The following is a 20,989-nucleotide window of genomic DNA, read 5'->3' on the forward strand; positions in this document are numbered from 1 at the left end:
CATAACTCTTGCATGAACCCATTAAGACCATAAAGATGGCAACTTTTTTGTCCTAGGGACTCAAATAGCATCAAGGGTGGCAACCCTAAGTCTAGAAACGAATTTGAACCATAAAAATCCATTTTTGGGACTAAAAAGGTCCAAAACACCATTACTATAGATCTAAGCATACACGAGACAAGTTGTGAGCTTTTTACCTCAAAAGAGTACCAAATGATGATGCTATTCCGGATCTTTGAGCTCAAGCTACTCAAGTTCTTCGTTACCAACTTCTTCTTTCTCCTTACCAAAATGAGTTTCTCAAGATCAGAATCACATAAGGATGAGGAATATTATGCTTTCTAGGGTTTTCTGAGGTTGAGAGGCTGGTAAGGAGGCTGAGGTATGGGATATACTGTTCTTTATATGGGTCCCAAACCCTAAAAGTTAGGGTTTACATTCAACACGGGAACGCAAGGTGTTCATCAGGGGAACGCCCCACGTTCAGGCTCCACCTCCAAAATCCGAAATTGGTAGAAATAGTCCCTCCTTCCTCCAAACTTACTAATTACAAGGTCCAAAATCAATAATTAAATATATAGGGGACCAAAATGTATATAATACATGGACTGGTTGTTACAAACGGTTTGTTCAACTTGAATGCTTTTTCCTTTTATCTTTAGGATCAACATTTGAAGTTGATTTGACAAGGGCAGAACTCTAACCTCCAACTCCTTAATTAATCGAAATCTCTTTATTTTGAACTTTCCACCGATAAACATTCCCTTGAGAAAGATTCCTTGTTGTGGTGGTTGTTGCTGATGATGTGATAACTGAATTCATTGGAATTGTTGTTGGAATTTGTGTTGACGTAACTTTCCCTACAACTGCTCCTGTATCTTAACCAGATCCCTTAGAAGAACCAACACTTTTATCTCCCCCTTGCGAGACGTGCGTAGGACACGAAGCATTTATTGGTAGTCGAATTACCAAATTGAGGATTGGAGCCAACTTTGCCTTGATACTTGACTCAATGTTTGAAACCTAGCAGAAATGGAAGATTGAGTTGAAAGATCAAAATTTGATAATGTTTCTTTAAAATTAGATAAAAAAATCTTCAATATTTTCTAACACTTTTTCATCCTTATCAGTTTTGACTTTGAGATCTTTCGTATAATCCTTATTGAAAGTAGTAATATCTTCTATTAAGCGAGTTGTTGCGTTGGCTATTACATAAACCTTTTTATGCAACATGTTGTAGTTTTCATCTAACTTCTTAAACTCTTTAGCCATCAAGGTTCGAAGCTCATTAATCTAGAGATCTAGTGAAGCTTTCATTTCAGACTCCTATTTCTCAAAGAGTTCGTGATGCTCTTTCGCAACATCATGAAGTTTTGAAATTTCATGATCAAAATTTATAGATTGATTTTCCATCCGCTCTTCATATCGCTTACAAAAATTTTCAATGAAGGTTGTCAGTTGAGACTTTTAAGAGTTTAAAAGATATTCACAATTCCAAATCCTTATAGTAAGTGTAAGAATACCAAATTCTTGCCATTTACTATAATCTATTAGATTCTAAACTTGTATGTAATTATCTTTTTTATAATGTCAATGCACAAAAGTCACAGAGACCTTGCCAATGATATTACAAAGCATTTCATTGGAGAACAATTCCATGGAAACGAAGTATCATATTCAAAGTACATTCCTTTTAATATCCTTCTTGCATTAAAGTTTTTAATCTTACATAGATTTTATGTTTAACTTCCACTTTATGGAAACATTTCCATATTCCTATTTTGACTATCACTTATGAACAAGAGTTACCTTTTCTCAGAACATATCAATATGCTCAATCGAAAATTATACTGTACTTTCAACCGTCCACAAGCGACCAATCCTCAGCGAACCTCAGATTGTCCTTGACAATTGTTTAATAACTTTAGTCATATCTCGTTCTAGTCATTTTTCCCTCTTAATGCCCTAGGCATTTGGAAAAATAGAACATATTAATATTATAGCATATGTAATCGATCCTATATCTGAACCATATGGGACACGATTCATAATGTCTCACATAAAGACTTGATACTTTACCAGTCTCTTGCTATAATATTTTTACACATATAAAATTTCCTTATGTTGAATCATTTCAACATAACATTCACATATGTCTATGACTAAATTAAAATTCCAATCTAAGCTTTTAGATTCGAAATGAAGTACGAGTTCCTCTCCCTTAATTATAGTAAAACTACTTTTTAAAATCTGCGACTTTGCGAATTTAGACTTTTGTTTTCTATAATTAACATTGCTAACTCGCAACACTTAACGTAATAATTGTGCTCCCACTAGCATAATAATTACATTCTTATTAGCATAACACTTATGACATGTACCTAGAAATAAGCTCGACTTCTAGAAATCAATACTTGTTAACTTTCTTACTAAAGTTTAGATTTCTGATACAAGATGCTTCGATAAGACTTTATCAAGGCTTCTCAAATGTTTTGACCTTTTTCCATTTCTCACAATTCGAACTATGAAGAGGGATGCAATAATCATAATCGAATTCGAGAATGCAATTAACACATCTACTATCTCTTTAAAATCTACTTAGTGAAAGCGTTTCCTCATAATCATTTTCATGAATTGGAGAGAAACCTTAGTCACTTAGATTAATGGTGTATGTGTTCCTATCCATGTGAATTTGTCATAATGATAATCACAAGACAAGGTTAGTGACAACTCCAAACTCAGATGGACTGAACTTGTTCAATCATGATTTCTTGCCATATTATGGCACAAGGGCCCACCATGTCTTCCAAGTTGTTCATCAACTTATCCTTATTGATCAATGTACTTTCAATGATCCAGAAGCTTTGCCTTATGCAAACAACTGAGAACTCATAGAACTCACATGCATAGTTAACTTTAACTGGAATGGCACAGAAACAAGAATATGTCAACACGATATGTTACGAACCTCAAGTCCTATGCTAGTGATTAACAATAGGTTTACTCTTGATTAGATCTTGAAAATTTTCAAGATCTTTAAGACTCCCACTGACCTCTTGACATAAAATATTCTTTTCTCAAGAAACATTTCTTGACAAACAAATATTCAAGAGTTAGTGCAGATTCTTATCAAGAAAAGAACTTCACACAATTGGTCTTAATTGGTCTTTGTTTTATCCAAAACACCACAACTACCAATTTCAAATGTGCAAGAGTAAGAAAACATTTTTTCTATTCCACATTTGATGAGTGTGTTATAAACCTATTTAAGACTATGTCACTCAAGGCTCAATCTTGGAGTGTGACTCTAAGACTTGATTTTGGAACGAAGTATGACTCATCTTTTGATTTAACCATTTCAACAATTCCTGATTCCTCTTTTTATCCATACAAGGCACTAAGGTGTCCTTAGAGGATCAACTATGATATGGTTCCATAATCATTAAGATGGTCATAAAACACGATACATAAGTACTCTCCTTTCCTTTCAGATTGGAGAAACTCTTATCTTTCCGCCTAATTGATTTTTCTTACTCATTCTGCTGTACACTAAAACCTTTTCAATGATTTAGAATTACACTTAATCTTGTAAGTATAAACATGTTTACTAAACTTTTAGTAAATCATAACAAATAGTCTTATCGTTCTTTGTGGTGGACTTGACCAGTGCACAATATTGTGTACCATATCTCCTAGTCCTTCACTTGACTCACATCTATATGTGAACAAGGAATTAGTCTTAATTTCCCAAAGATGAAGGTTCTCATTCATCATACAATAAAAGTCGCATGATTCCAAGTTTCTATCAAAATGAAACTTGGGTGATGAGAATCTTTCCTTATTTGGTAAATTATGACATTACCACAAACTAAGAATCAAATCCATTTTTAATATTGCTAACAATATATAAACACCAATTCTCACAAGTTTCATTGCAAGGAAATATAAAACAAGACAAAATCAAAATTTTCTTTATTTATAAAATTGCGGAAAAACTTGTCCTTACAATGCAATTACATATGGAAGCTATGTTTACTAAATATTCCTAAGCAATATATCATAACTCCTAAGTAGTGGCTCAAAAATCCGATCATCGAACCATGCAATCGAAATCCATCTCTTCGCGATCAAACTCTGCCCACTCTTCCTTTAAGCTTCCTTCTTTTCTTCGATCCTACAAAACATCAAAATACAATCTTATCACATCATGTATTAAGAATCGACAAATAGGAATTTAGTAGAGTTAGATAGTGGACTTACCTGAAGTAGAATCATACATTTTGACTTTACCATCTCTTAGATCTCTCAGGTATTCAGGGCATCTTCGCAATCAATGCCCCTTCTTTTGGCAATAGAAACAAACAGACTCTCATGGAATGGTACACGGGACAATCATAGACTTAGCATTTCTCTTTACCATTTGGTCAAACGGTTTGACCTTGGTCGATCCCTTTCCATTGGGAAGAGAAAGCTTTTCTGGACTTCCAATGTTGCCATTGTCAATGTCCATGTAAGTTTGGGAAGTATATCTTCCCACCAAATTTGCTTTAATAGTGCGCCAAATTATTTCTGATTCAACAACAATTAGCCAATAGGTAAGATCGATGAGGGTTACGTCGTGGTCTCCCATATAGTAGTCCTTAATGAACTCACTATATGACCCAGGAAGTGATTGAAGAACCATGTCAATAGCCCACTTTCTCGAGACATGCCATTGAAGAGCATAATCGATATTAAACATGCCATTGAGAAGTTCAACAAATCTCAAATATCTAGGAATTTCATTTAAAACCTAATTCGTTGAACTTCTCAATGGCATGTTTAATATCGATTATGCTCTTCAAGTTTGTGACTGGGATACTGAGGATCACAAACAACGTGTGAATAACCATGCAAATTAGCTTGGTACTCTCGATGTCATTAATCACCTAATCAATGTGCCGGTTAACCATATTCGCTCCATTGATCTATAATAACCTATAAGCTACCCATTGTTATCTTTCATTAGTTCCATATTAGTGTGTCGGTTAACCACACACGTGATGGGTTTAGAGCATTCTAAAACTTCCTAAGCGTACATGCAACCCTAATAAACTTTGGATCTATGTTTGTTTAAATACATGAAAAATTGGTTTCCAAGGTTCATAATCCTATCTAGCATATATGGGAAATTTAATCCTAAAAGCATGGCTAGAATTACAAACCTTGTAGTTGATTCTAATTCCTTGAAACCTTGTGAGCCTAGCACCCCAAGTGCGATGCCTCAAATGCTTCACACAACACAAAATGATTTTGGAATGACTTTTGAGAGAATATACACACTTGAAAAATCGACCTAGCCCTCTTATCTCTTTGTGTAGCCGATTTTGGTGGAGAATGAGTTCCTTATATAGTGTGACACATCTAGGGTTACACCATGTAAACCCTAATGTGTCATGGCTCTTCATTTCCATCACCCATGGGTTTGTAACTCCCATGGAGCATCGATGGAGTATCCTATGGGTTTAACCCAAGTTGATAATCCATGGAGCCTCTTAGCCCACTATACAAGTTATGGATGATTTACATAATCAACCCATATATTTAATTAGTTATCTTTTGATCACTTAATTAATTCCAAATTAATTCTTGATCAATACTAATTAAATAATACTATTACTATATTAGAACTTATAATATATTAATAAACCACAAGTGTTATTTCTCTCATTTAGTCTATCCAAATGCATGGTGCCATGCAACCCAAATGGACTATGCCGGGTCTGGTCAAGTACATACCCGAAATTGTTATGGACTTAGACACCTTATCCAACAGTCTCCCACTTGGATAAGTCTATAACTATAACTACAAATATGACTTCAGGAACCGATCAACAATCGTAGCTCTTTCAAGGTCTCTCGGAACTGAGAAGATGATGATACGCCATATAAGATAAGTGATCATATAATCCTCTGTTCTAGATATCAACCGGACAAATACATGGAACAATGTCTTACTTATTGTCCAACAATTTGTTTCTTGATTTCCGATTTATTTGACAAATAACTTAATTCAACACATCAACTTAGTTCTGACCGGGCCCAGTACATAGGTCAAAGCAAAATCATCGAGGGGCCCAGATATCAGCTTCTAATCCAAGAATGAACATATAAACTTCGACTCATATGTTTGTTCTACTACTCGTTGAATTATACACAAGAGCACGTTTTATAACATCGAGTTACCAATGCGTTTTCGTACAATCAATGCATAACCAACTCATAAGCACAAATCATATCTCTAGGTTTGAAGACTTATATGATATTACCGTCTCACGATCACTCAAGACAAATTCCATGAAGTGATTCAAGTGAGCGTGGGTTGAGTCCAATGCTCAGAACTTTTGAGCACTCATGAGTGTTGTAGCCATGTCCAACAACTTAGACCTCTGCAACCAATCATGACAGTCTTGATTCGTACCTACTTCCGACATATGACCGACTGTGGAGGTTCAAATAATATGATATACCAAACATAATTATTTTGGAAGTCAAAACATGCAAAAGAAATATAGTAAACGATTGACAAGAGATAGCAACACTTTACTCATAAATAAAACACCTTTTATTCATCATCTAATGTCAATTACACTTTACACATTTCAAAATTATCTAACTACTAAATCTAATATCATCCTTCTGCCCTATGCTCCGAGCATGCTGGAGATGCTTAACCCGAGTCAGTCCCTTCGTGAGGGGATATGCTGGATTCTCATTCGATGATACCCTCTTTGCTACGAGGAGTCCTACTATTCGATGTCTGATGAAATGGTATTTTCTGTCGATGTGTCTGGATCTCCCGTGATCCCTTGGTTCCTTGGCTAAGGCAACTGCAGTTTCACTATCATAAAAAATTCCTATTGGCTCCTTTATAGCTGGTACAACTCCAAGGTCTCCAAGGAAGTTCTTCAGCCATATCGCCTCCTTTACTGCTTCGCTTGCTGCTATATACTCTGATTCACAAGTTGAATCAGCCACTGTCTCTTGCTTGGAACTCTTCCAAGAAATTGCTCTCCCATTTAAGGTAAAGACCCAGCCTGACTGAGAGCGGAAATTATCCTTATCAGTCTGAAAGCTAGCATCACTATACCCTACAACTCTCAAGTCATCACTCCCACTGAGGGTAAGGACCCAGTCCTTAGTCCTCCGTAGGTACTTGAGGATATTCTTTACCGCAGTCCAGTGTGCCTTGCCAGGGTTCCCCTGATACATGCTAACCATGCTCAAAGCAAAGGCTACATCAAGTCGAGTACACGTCATAGCGTACATGATCGATCCTACAGCCAAAGCATAAGGTATTCGAATCATTTCTGCTATCTCAGCCTCAGTACTAGGGCTTTGTGTCTTACTTAATCTGGCGTTACTCTTGGATGGGTAACTCTCCTTTCTTGGAGTCCTGCATGCTGAATCTCTTCAGCACCTTATCCAAGTAGGTACTCTGACTAAGTCTAATTAGTCTTTTACTCTAGTCTCTTAAGATCCTTATCCCTAGAATATAGACAGCTTCTCCTAGGTCCTTCATAGAGAAATACTTCCCAAGACAGGACTTAACTTCCTGCAGAGTTGGGATGTCATTTCCTATGAGTAGTATGTCATCCACATACAATACCAAAAAGCTAACTATACTCCCACTAGCCTTGACATATACACAAGATTCATCTTCACTCCTAGAAAAGCCAAATTCTTTGACTTTCTCATCAAAGCAAAGATTCCATCTGCGAGGTGCTTGCTTTAATCCATAAATGGATTTCTCAAGATTATACACTCTATTAGGGTACTCTGTATTGACAAAACCCTCTAGCTGACTCATGTAAACATCCTCAGCCAACTTTCCATTAAGGAAAGCGGTTATGACATCCATTTGCCATATTTCATAGTCATGAAATGCAGCTATGGCTAACAGAACCCTAATAGACTTAAAATTGGCCACTGGAGAAAAGGTCTCATCATAATCAACTCTCGGAGTTTGTGAGAAACCCTTTTCAACCAGTCGTGCCTTATAAGTGTGTACATTACCATTCATGTCGGTCTTCTTCTTGAAGATCCATTTGCACCCTACAGTCTTACAACCTGGTACATTCTCAACCAAGTTCCAAACTTGATTGTCATACATGGACTGTATCTCGCTGTCCATTGCCTCTTTCCACTTGGATGACTCAAAGCCTGCCATGGCTTCCGCGTAACTGTTAGGTTCATCCAGACCTATCAGTGTCTCATCACTGATAAGTGTATCACCTTCCACAGTAATATGGAATCCATAGTAATGCTCAGGTGCATTCCTAACCCTTGTGGAATGCCTCAGAGGTACAGACTTGTCAATTGGCTCAACAGGAGTTTCCTCCTCAAGTTGAGTGCTAGGGTTTGAAGTTCCTTCACCACTTGATTCTTGAATTTCTTCAAGGTCAGCTTGCCTCTCACTGTTTCCTTAGCTTATAAACTCTCTCTCTCTCTCTCTCTCTCTCTCTCAAGACAGCCCTCCTAGCTACAAAGACCACATTTTCACTAGGTGTGTAGAAGAGGTAACCAAAGGATTGCCGTGGGTAGCCGATGAAAATACACCTCTCACTTCGAGGTTCGAGCTTATCATGAGTCTCGTGTCTCATGAAAGCCTCGCAACCACAAATCTTGATGTGGTCTAGTTTGGGTACATTACCAGTCCACATCTCATGAGGAGTTTTGGCAACTTTCTTTGTATGGACTTGATTAAGGATATGGGCGGCAGTCTCTAAGGCATACCCCCAAAATGAGATTGGTAGCGAAGCTCGACTCATCATGGAATAAACCATATCCAACAAGCTTCGATTATGCCTCTCAGCTACACCATTCAACTGCGGTGTTCTGGGAGGTGTCAATTGTGAGACAATCCCACATTCCCTAAGATAGTCGAGGAAATCTGAACTACGATACTCACCACCTCTATCGGATCGAAGCATCTTAATGTTCCTGCCCAATTGATTCTTGACTTACTGTTTAAATTCTTTAAACTTTTCAAAAGTCTCTGTCTTATGCTTGATTAAGTAGACATATCCATATCTTCTGTAATCATCAGTCAAAGTCAAATAATAACGATTAGCATCCCTTGTAGCATGTTTGAAGGGTCCACACACATCCGTGTGTACAAGATCCAACAAACCTTCACCCCTCTCACAAGAACCTGTGAAGGGTGACTTTGTCATTTCTCTAAGTAAGCATGATTCACAACTATCATCTGACTTTAGGTCAAATGACTCCAAGACTCCATCCTTTTGGAGTTGGCCTATGCGTTTCTGCTTATATGTCCAAGATGACAATGCCATAATGATGCTTTATCCAGGTTATTATCATTAATAGAATCAATACACAATACATTATTTCCTAAGTTATCAACCACATATACAGTTTCATACACACCATCACAAAGTAATGCTTTAAAATAAAGAACATTATTAAAGAAAGCATTAATCGAACCAATTTCATTATCAAATGAAAAGGTGAAACCATGTTTATACAATGCATGAAAGGAAATAATATTTCTTGCCATTTCTGGAGAATAACAACATTTATTCAAATCTAAACTAAACCCACTACTTAGCGTTAAAGTATAAACTCCAATCTTGGTGGCATGTAAAGCTTTCCTATTCCCCATGATTAAGTTTATTCTTCCATGCTCCACGTTCTCACTTCTTCTTAGTCCCTGCAAATCAGAACATATATGAATACCGCAGCCGGTATCAAGGACCCAAGAGTTAGAATGGGGTTAGTTATTAGATAAGATAGTGTGAATACATGCATGGTTGGGTTTAACTTTCCCATCCTTCACATCTTGCTGGTACTTTGGGCAGTTCCGCTTCCAATGTGACTTTTCATGACAATAGAAGCATTCAGCCTCTTTTGGGTCAGAAGAAGGAGCGACGAAACCTTTCTTGGTTCCACTTGAATAATAGCCATCAAGGGTCCTAAAATTGGTACCCTTCGAAGAACTCTTCCTCTTCTTCCCTCTACCTTTCTGGATTGTCAAGACAGGGGCGGAGTTTGGAGTAGGAGTGTTAACAACCAACTTACCTTTAAGACCTGTTTCTGCGGTCTTGAGGAGTCCCCGAAGTTTGTTGAGTGTGACCTCTTCCTTATTCATGTGGTATGTCATGCGGAATTGATCATATAATGATGTTAAGGAGTGCAAAATGATATCTATTACAAGATCCTCAGGGAAGTTCACATTAAGCTTCAACAAACGATCCACATACCTTTTCATTTTCTGCATGTGGCTCATGACAGATTCTCCATCCTTCATCATGGTTGTTATCATGGAGCAGATGATTTCATACCTCTCTTGTCGTGCATTTTGATGGTATATTTCCATCAGATAAAGGTGCATTTCAAAAGGGTAAAAGTCTTCATAGGACTTTTGGAGTTCTGCTGTCATCGTGGCCAACATGACGCATGCCACTTTGGTAGCATCCCTTTCATGTGCCCAGAAGTCAGTGATCTCCAAGGGTGTTGCAGTGGTCTCATCAATCTTTTTAAGCTCCTTGTCGAGGACATATTCTCTTTCCTCGTAGCGGGTAATCATCCTGATGTTTCTGATCCATTCATTGAAGTTGGATCCATTAAAGGTGACTTTCCTACACAAGTTCATAAGGGTAAAGGAGCCATTAGGATTAGAGCCAGAAGCAGCATTGTTTGAAGACATCTAAAGGAAGAGAACAAGATTAGTTTAGATAATAAGAGAGTCCTTAATAAAACACCCAAATTGAATATTAAGGCTAGGATCCAATCACAATATATTATAACTTAGAAGAGGTATGCCGTAATCCAAGCTATAACATATTTGAAAGGTAGGTGAATGTCGATTCACCAATTTCCACCATGAAAACCGAAAAGTAAATATTAGGTTTTTAATTGGTTCTTAGAAATTCCTATATTTTTTTGAGATTCAATGAACTTTTCAAAGGCATGTTTCAATATCGAGTGTGCTCTCCAAGTTTTGTGACTGGGATACCGAGGATCACAAAACGAGGTGTGAAGTAACCAAGCAAATCACTTGGTACCTGATGTGCACCAAAGTACTCACTAATTTTAATATTTATAACCTAACAAACTTAACTAACTATGCACTTATAGGCAGTGTACATAGTCAGATTACAATATAGTTTGGGTAAGTCGGGTGTCGATCACAGGGAACGGTGCTCTAATTAATTTACTTACTATTAAATTAACCTAATTTATTAACAAGTTTAAAAGGGGTTTTATCTGATTTTACAAGATCAGATGAACTTAAATCAAACTCAATAAATAAAAACACACTATTGTTTAGTTTGAATCCACTTCTCCCTTATGGCTAGCTAATGATTACGGATTATTAAGTTGGTTTTTAGTTATATTAGTAATTTAATTCTAACTTACCAATAATTAACTAATTCATGTCAAACCATGTATGTTCACACATAATTAAACACAGAACTAATTATGAATGTAAATATGCTATGTAAGATTTGTTGTATAAACGCAATTATGGTCACAATACACGTTCTCTAGCACAGCTAACCTTATTTATTCTAATTGCTAACTAAGATTGGTCAATCCTAGCTCTAACAATTTAATGTTCACTAAATCATTAGGTAAACAAATTCATGCAGTTAATGGTCACTAAGCTACACAGAACATGCAATCAAGCAATTAGAGAAACAAACAATAGCATGCTAGGTAATACAAATCAAACACATGCAATTTTTACCAACTACTTAATCCATAAACATTGAACTATTCAAAAGGTTGAAGCTTCATCTAGCTAAACAAGAGTAGCTAGATCCAGTTGCTCATCCTAGCAACTAAACCAACACAGCTAAAAGTAATAAAAGACATGTTCTTATTTAACTAAAATATAAACCTCTATTCTTTTTGGTGTTGAAAACCTTCTTCCAGAACCCTTCTTTCGTTCTGAATCGTCTCCTGGAACTCCTTCCTTCTGCCCAAAAGCTTCTTACTTTCGTAATAATCAGGAGAACTTAAATAATCTCCAAAAACCGGCGCCACGTCGTGGGCTTGAAGTAATCCGTATCCTCCAAGGAATCCTCCGCGTCGCGATGTCTATCTTCTAGAACACTCGTGCCATGTCGTGGCCGACTTAGCCACGTCGTGAACTCAGTATTTAACGTGGATTTATTCTTTTCTTGTCTTTCAAGCCTCCCATGTTCCACATATTGTCACTTTTGGTCCTTCTCTTCGAAAATCCTTTTAATTGACTGAAAATAACAATTTAAAATCATAAGTACCATTATTCTAAACATATTATCAATTTATTAATAAAAATGTACTTAAATATTGCCTAAAAATAAGTATAAATATGGCAATATCAAAATACCCCACACTTAGGCTTTGCTTTCCCTCAAGCAAATTTAAACTTAATTCTTAATTACTAACACCACACAGAACAATCCGACTCCAGTTCAGCCATTATGCCAAGACCTCACCGCATGCTTTTGTGTCTAAAATTTTCCTAAAATACCCCCATACTTTAAATACTCACAATCTTCATAAACACTCGCCCACTTTTTCCGAACAATGCTCATTTTATGCAACCCTCCGAATCCATCCACATAAAACCTCCTTATCCTCAAGGTATTTTTAGTTGAGTAACCTAAGCATACATAATCTAAAATTACAATCATTGATACCACTATGGAGCTTTTTTATGGAATTCTTCATTTCCTTGACATTTGATCTTTGATTTCTTCGAATTCACCACCTTATTTGATTTGATTTATGGTATCTTCAACTTTTTGAAATTCTTGGAATTTTGATCTTTTGATCTTCACTTTATTTGCTCCAAAATTCTTCAAACTTTACTCGTAATTCTCTCTTTCTTCTTATTATTATTTTTATTACATGTACCTCACTTTTTTCACTCAAAACCTACATGCTTAAGCAGAGGCGCTCAACCTCAACCTTTATCGGTTAATGATAATAATTTTCCTGGATGCATTCAGGTTTAGGCTGCTAAACATATTGCATCCCTCAAACCAAGTGGGGTTATGTTTTTGTTCCATGATTTCACTAAAATAAGGGAGGCCACAAATGCACTATAATGTGTATTGGCTCAACTAAACAGTTGAACTTTCATCGGATCATCCCACATAACACTAGCAATTATAGCTCAAATTATTATTACTAGATTCAATTATAAATTTTCAATTTTTTTTTACTATCAAATTTTATGATTATCTGGCAATTTACTTTTTCTACCCCTACCCCACACTTATTTCATACAATGCCCTCATTGTATTCATAAAAATAAATCAAAATTAAAGAAAAGGGAGAAAAAGGAATAGACTCCCCTAGGATAGTGGCGTGAGCATCTCCAAAAGTGTGGAAAACGTGCATCCGAAATATGGACCTCCAAAAATAGAAACTCGGTGTAGAACTGGGTGAATATGTAAATAAACCACGAACATGACTCGAAACTTGAATTCTTCAAAGTGGGTGTTTGTAAGTAAAAAAGTGGGCAATGATAAACTGCGACACGTCGTGGCAAGTGGCTGATCACGTCGTGATATGGGATCAAAGCGCGAACACCAAGCTGCTTTATATCTTCAAATTCATAAGCGCCACGACGTGGCACAAGAAGTCCACGTCATGGAAAATGGACATCAACAGAAAATTGTCTTATTTCTTTCATGTACTCTAGCAACTTGACCAATGGCTAAATGGTTTAAGACGCTTCTATGTAAATATACTTCCCAACTGTAACCTATCTCCTACTAACGTACCCCACACTTATCTTGAATTGTGGGTTCCAACTCACGACTCTAAGCTTCCTTGACTCGACAAACACAACTCTAGAGTTACCCTTATATGCTCCTTAGAATTCCAATGCTAATCTGAAAAATGGAACAAACCAAAAAGAAATAAAAGAGTAACATCATAGCTCAAGAATGTTTTACATTACACACCAAATGCAAAAACTAAAAAAAACTACTCAAAAACAAAACAAAAGAAAAGGAAATAAAATCAATCATCATCTTGGTCTTGCGCTCCACTTGGCCCTGCCCCATCATTTTGCGGATGCCATAACTCCTCCCACGTCGGAAAATAAGGATACTGTGCTGGCATAGAGGGTGGTCGGGTCACACCCACATGCGAATAAATACCCTCAGTAAGCTGGGTATGGTAAATGGCATGCCCCCGTAGATTATCCAAATAAGTCCCCACCTGACTCTGAAAAGGGTCGGTGGGCACTCCCTGCACATACTGTGAAGCAGCACGCTCTCTCTCGACTTCACCTCTAGCTCGCACATTCTGACGCCGCGGTCTGGCCGGTGGTTGCTGTCCTGGCTGCGCCTCCTCTTGCTCGTCATCTATCGGCGGTATGACAAAACGACCCCCGATATTTACCACCGCCCGCATAACACCCAAGATTGAATGGTCAAGTCTGTGTCTGGGAATCATGTAAGATTCCTCACAAAGTCATGGGTCAAAATATGATATGACCTAGCAAGGCGAGTAACCAAATGCCCCCCCTGTAATCGGGCTCCCGGGCCTAGAATTGGCCGCTTTCTTCCCCGACAACGGCGCCAACATATAAGATAAATCACAACAAACTCCCGAGGTAATAAGAGTCCACAAATAAAACAAATTCTGAATGGGGACCTTATCACCATGATGCTTGTGATTTATTGAAAAAGTGATTAGGCGATGTAAAAATCGGAAAACCGGATTCCGAATTTGTGACTCACTCGAGTCACGAGTATTGTATTCATGGCTAGAAATGCTCCTCCAGAACTGAACATCCAAAACACCAGGATTAAAATCCCGAACGCATCCAAGCAAGAACGGTATGAAAAATGGAGATTGAGTCTCCACTTCGGTATAAAGCCCCATACGCCAAGCGAATTACTGAAGACTACACTCTCGATAAACACCACCCAAACGAAACACGAGTGCCCGGTTGTAGGTGAAATCCATGGTGCGTTCCTCGAAGCATACGGTAGAGAAAAACTCCACCGATGATTCCCGGTATACAGGTTCTTGGATGGCAAACAAATTCCTCCACCCGTGACAAGTGAAAGAAAATTGGTCCCCTTCGTATGTTTTCGACCAATAGCGTGTCAACTCAGCAACCATTCCCACTCCACCAAGCCATCCCCAATCGATAATTGGGGCTATCGCAAACTCCCTATTGTACAGCCATCCTAGCCGATTCTCGTAAGTAGTTAACAATGGTCGGGGAATGTTTTGAGGAAACTGATATAAGGGATGTATACTTGCTACATCTATCGGGTTTTCCTCCTGTGGAACAGCTCTTCGTGGTCCCATTTCTGTATACAAAAGCAAACCAAAGCAACAAACATCTAAAACATTAAAACAATTTAAACCTGTCTGCCAGAAGTCACGACGTGGCTAGGCTACGCCACGTCGTGGGCCGCATTCGGTAACAGTTTTTGGATCGGTAATTTTATATGCCATTTCTACCAAAATTAGTGCTTGGGGTTTGTTCCTATGGACATTTAAGGGACATGCAATCTAAAATAAACCACTAGATTCAACTAATTTCGTGAATCATATCAACCCTAACCATGAAAACTTGAAATTTGAAGAACTAACTACAAATAATGAGTAGAATACATACCAAGTAGAGTAAATTGACAAGATCTTGCAAGGAAATTTGAAGTAGATTAAACAATCGGCTGTGGGGTTTTGCTGTTCCCGTTCGTGCGGCAGTTTCAAGTGGGGAATTAGGATTATTGGTCAAAGGGTTTTAAGGAAATGGTCCCCCTAACTTTTTAAAGGCCACGACGTGGCTGGCTATGCCCACGTCGTGGACCTTAAATCTGCTTTCTAGTCCCGTGTTTTCATTTTGACCCACGACGTGGCTGGCTATGCCCACGTCGTGGAAACTGCCCAATTGCAAATTTATTTTATAAAATCTCACATGTTAACCAATTACTTTGCATCTTATTCATTATTTAAAGTTCCCCACAACTAATTCTTTACTAATTATCAGTTATTTAGATGATGAGTTGGTGTCTTTCCTAAAAGAGAAAAAGAAAAATTTAAAAGTAAAGAAAATGCAAACCAAACTCGGGTTGCCTCCCGAGAAGCGCTTCTTTTTTCTTGGAGTCTTGAGCTGGACTCCGTGCCTTCTACGTTGAATCTTCTGAAGAGTCGACCACCAAGATCTTTTGTTCCTTGAATCGCCTCTTGTAAGCTTGAACTCGCCTTTTATACGCCTTCTTTGAATTCTCCTTTTTAGCTGTTCCATCTTCTTCAAGCTTGCGTTTTGTGCCCTTGGTTTGTTCCTTGCGCTCCATAGCATCCTCCTCCTCTTTCACTACCGGCTTTGTTACTTTTGAAGTGACCTCCTCTTCATCACTTGTCATCTTCTCATCCTCTTCGCTCACCCAAGAAGGCAGACTCTTGTAAGCTATGACTTCAATCAAATATGGAACAGATGCCCTCGGTTTTGTTCTTTTGACTCGATGAACTGCCTTGATCTCTTCTTCCATAAGCTTCTCCAGTTCTTCTAGTTCATTCTCTTCATTAATTATGAACACCTCTTCTTTATCTTCTTGAAAGTCATCTTGTATTCCAAAGACTTCTTGTTCATCTCCAACCCTCAAAGTGAGCTTAGACTCATGGATGTCAACAAGAGCTCCAACAGTGTTAAGCAATGGACGACCAAGGATTATTGGAACATCAGGATCTTCTTTCATATCCAAGAGTACAAAGTCTATTGGAAAAACAAATTTTCCAATTTTCACCAAAATATCCTCCACGATGCCCCGGGGTTGTGTCACCGAACGATTCGCCATGTGAATCTTCATTTTTGTAGCCTTCATCTTCTGAATCTCCAATTTTTGATAAAATGAAAAAGGCATCAAATTAATGCTAGCCCCAGAATCAGCTAAAGCATTAACCTTCATTTTATTCCCAAACTCACATGGAAGAGTGAGGCGTCCAGGATCCCTCATCTTTTCTGGTGTTTCTCCCAACACAACTTTTGAAGTTTGTTCACTTAGAATCAATGTAGACTGCTTCTTTAATTGCCTTCGAGTGTCTATCAAATCTTGCAGTAATTTCTGGTTCTCGGGAGCTTTGGATAAGGACTCGACAAAGGGAGTATTAATTGGGATCCCCTTCACATGCTTCATAAACTCTAAATGCTCCTTCTCCAGTAGACTAAGTGCAGCTCGGGTGGGAAATGGAAAAGGTGGCTAATAACTTGGAACGGGCTCAAAGGATTTTTGATCAAACATGTGCCACGTCGTGGCCAGAGGAGTGCCACGTCGTGGCGAACCTAGATCAGCAACTTTTCCATTTTCGATCTTTGATTTCTTGGGCTGTTGCGGTTCTTCTTCCAATGCCTCCAGGAACTCAGAGATTGCATCTTCTTCAGTATCGATGGCCATTACGTGAGATTGGGTCTTTACTTCGGGATTCATCGGGGACAATTTTTCATGAACTAGAGTGGCTAGCTGACCAAATTGTACTTCAAGGTTATGGATGGAGGCTTGCTGATTCTTTATTAAGGTTTGTTGTTCCATAATAGCAGAATCAGTGGCATCATGTCTCTTTTCTGAAGCTTCCATAAATTTCGTCAAAATGGTCTCTAGGTCGGGTTTCTTCTCGGCTGGTGGCTGCTCCTTTTGATAAAGGCCTCGTCCTGTCTGCCTATACTTTTCTTCTTTTTGCTTCTTATACTCTTCATATGGCAACCACTCATTCTTTGGTTTCCTCCAGTCCTCATCAAATTTATCCCCACTAGAGTAGCACACTTGAGCTTTTCTGTTCCCAAACTCATCTACATTGCAGTCCTTGGTCAAGTGTGGACCACTGCATCTCTCGCAACTTACTCTTATGGCATGTATCGATTGGTTCATTTGTGTTATCCTTCGATCCATATTATTTAGCATGGCCATGACAGCTGCTATTTTTTCAGTTTGGGCCCCTCCACCGCCTTTGATTCCATCTTGCCTTGGGTTGTGGTATTCGCGAGAGTGCTTCGCGAATTCTTCAATTAGCTCCTTGACCTCCCTTGGATTTTTCTTTGTCAAAGGTCCATGAGAATCAAGGAGTTGTCTTGTCATCACGTTGACCCCATCATAGAAGATTGACATCTCTTGCTGCACATTTAGGTCATGCTGAGGGCAATTTCTGAGTAAGCCCTTGTACCGCTCCCATGCTTTGTATAGTGACTCCCCCGGCTGTTGCTCAAAGTTGGCTATTGCCTTCTTGAGTTTGGCTATCTTGGATGGCGGGAAAAACTAGTCCAGGAATTGGTCATGCATTTGAGCCCAAGTGGTGATTGTACCCGGAGGGAGTGCTTTTAACCACTCTTTAGCAGCTCCTTTGAAAGTTATGGGAAACATTCTAAGCAAGGCTGTGTTTATGTTGACATTTGGGACATTGAAGTAATCCGCAATGTCGTTGACTTCATCAAGATGCTTAAAATCATCCTCATGATCTTTCCCGAAAAATGGGATGTCCTTCAGTGCAGTCAATATGTCCCTTCAGCTCGAATGTGGTAGTGGCAGGTATTTCGGGTTGGACTAAACCGGGACCCACATCTTCTCGGATTCGCTTCTTGTAAGCTCCCATGGCCATCTCTTCAATTGCTGCCATCTCGTTCCTTGGCTTGTTCTCGGGTTCGCTCGTGTGTTCTTCAAATTCCGGCTCGGTATCGCTTTCGGACTCGGTTTGGACGGGTGTATGATCCAAATGCTCAAGATTGCTCTTGTGCTTCGTGGATGAACTTGACTCTCCTGTCTTCTTTCCCGACTTCCTAGAAAAAGCTGACTTCAATTCCTGTAAGGGCGTCTTTTTCTTGTGAAGCGCAGACTCGGGATCTTCAAGTGGCGGCACCAAGTGTGTGTTTGAGCTTCTGGTCATGAACTCCTGCAACTTGCTAAACTAAAAACGTAAAACTGAACTAAAATAAGAAAAACTAACTAACAAACTAAAAATCTAGTTTTTTAACTGTCCACGTCGTGGCAGGTATATGGCCACGTCGTGGACTCTGTGATTGACAGAAAATTTTATTTTGCTGAAAAATTAACTTTTTGTGGTTTTTACTCCACAAGAAGGATCGACTAATTTAATGCAAATAAAAATTAAAAACTAAGTCGTTCCCCGGCAACGGCGCCAAAAACTTGATGTGCACAAAAGTACTCACTAATTTTAATATTTATAACCTAACAAACTTAACTAACTATGCACTTATAGGCAATGTACCTAGTCAGATTACAATATAGTTTGGGTAAGTCGGGTGTCGATCACAGGGAACGGTGCTCTAATTAATTTACTTACTATTAAATTAACCTAATTTATTAACAAGTTTAAAAGGGGTTTTATCTGATTTTACAAGATCAGATGAACTTAAATCAAACTCAATAAATAAAAACACACTCTTGTTTAGTTTGAATCCACTTCTCCCTTATGGCTAGCTAATGATTACGGATTATTAAGTTGGTTTTTAGTTATATTAGTAATTTAATTCTAACTTACCAATAATTAACTAATTCATGTCAAACCATGTATGTTCACACATAATTAAACACATAACTAATTATGAATGTAAATATGCTATGTAAGATTTGTTGTATAAACGCAATTATGGTCACAATACACGTTCTCTAGCACAGCTAAGCTTATTTACTCTAATTGCTAATTAATATTGGTCAATCCTAGCTCTAACAATTTAATGTTCACTAAATCATTAGGTAAACAAATTCATGCAGTTAATGGTCACTAAGCTACACAGAACATGCAATCAAGCAATTAGAGAAACAAACAATAGCATGCTAGGTAATACAAATCAAACACAAGCAATTTTTACCAACTACTTAATCCATAAACATTGAACTATTCAAAAGGTTGAAGCTTCATCTAGCTAAACAAGAGTAGTTAGATTCAGCTGCTCATCCTAGCAACTAAACCAACACAGCTAAAAGTAATAAAAGACATGTTCTTATTTAACTAAAATATAAATCTCTATTCTTTTTGGTGTTTAAAACCTTCTTCCAGAACCCTTCTTTCGTTCTGAATCGTCTCCTAGAACTCCTTCCTTCTGCCCAAAAGCTTCTTACTTTCGTAATAATCAGGAGAACTTAAATAATCTCCAAAAACCCGCGCCACGTCGTGGCCAGCTTTGCCACGTCGTGGGCTTGAAGTAATCCGTATCATCCAAGGAATCCTCCGCGTCGCGATGTCTATCTTCTAGAACACTCGTGCCACGTCGTGGCCAACTTTGCCACGTCGTGAACTCAGTATTTAACGTGGATTTATTCTTTTCTTGTCTTTCAAGCCTCCCATGTTCCACATATTGTCACTTTTGGTCCCTCTCTTCGAAAATCCTTTTAATTGACTGAAAATAACAATTTAAAATCATAAGTACCATTATTCTAAACATATTATCAATTTATTAATAAAAATGTACTTAAATATTGCCTAAAAATAAGTATAAATATGGAAATATCAGTACCCTTAAATTTTATCACTCAATCGATGTGCCGGTAAACCACACACGCTCTACCGATACTATGATAAATCTTAAGTTACCCTTTACCTACCTTGTTAAGTCTAAGTTAGTGTGTCGGTTAACCACACACGCTCCACCAACGACTTAAACAAAGTGTAAAGTGTAATTTCATGGATTAGCACCTTATTCACATTTTCCTAAAGTAACTAAGATTGGGAATTTAATAAAAGCATTTAGTTACTTTATAATATTCATCATACTTTTAATGAGAATTTATAAGTCCTTGTCCTACCCGTTCAGCTAACGACCCTCCACCGATCAAGGAAGCGGTGGGTGAGAGTGGACACCCATTAAGTTGCCATTTTATAGGCAACAACCTTATACCCCCCTTATAGACTGACTTCGTAAATGAGGCGTACTAGCGGTAAGACGAGTTGATCTTATACATATATATATATATATATATATATATATATATATATATATATATATTATTAA

At 38.0% G+C, this 20,989-nt stretch overlaps 1 non-coding gene across 1 annotated transcript; it reads left to right on the forward strand.

Annotated features, from left to right (window-relative positions):
• The first annotated feature begins 18,147 nt into the window (after window positions 1-18,147).
• On the forward strand, window positions 18,148-18,254 carry LOC111904125 (small nucleolar RNA R71). Its single transcript, XR_002854433.2, has one exon. It is a non-coding gene; the product is annotated as a small nucleolar RNA R71 (small nucleolar RNA).
• Window positions 18,255-20,989: the final 2,735 nt, after the last annotated feature.

Source organism: Lactuca sativa, chromosome 7 (genome assembly GCF_002870075.4).
Source record: "Lactuca sativa cultivar Salinas chromosome 7, Lsat_Salinas_v11, whole genome shotgun sequence".
NCBI classification, from domain to species: Eukaryota; Viridiplantae; Streptophyta; class Magnoliopsida; order Asterales; family Asteraceae; genus Lactuca; species Lactuca sativa.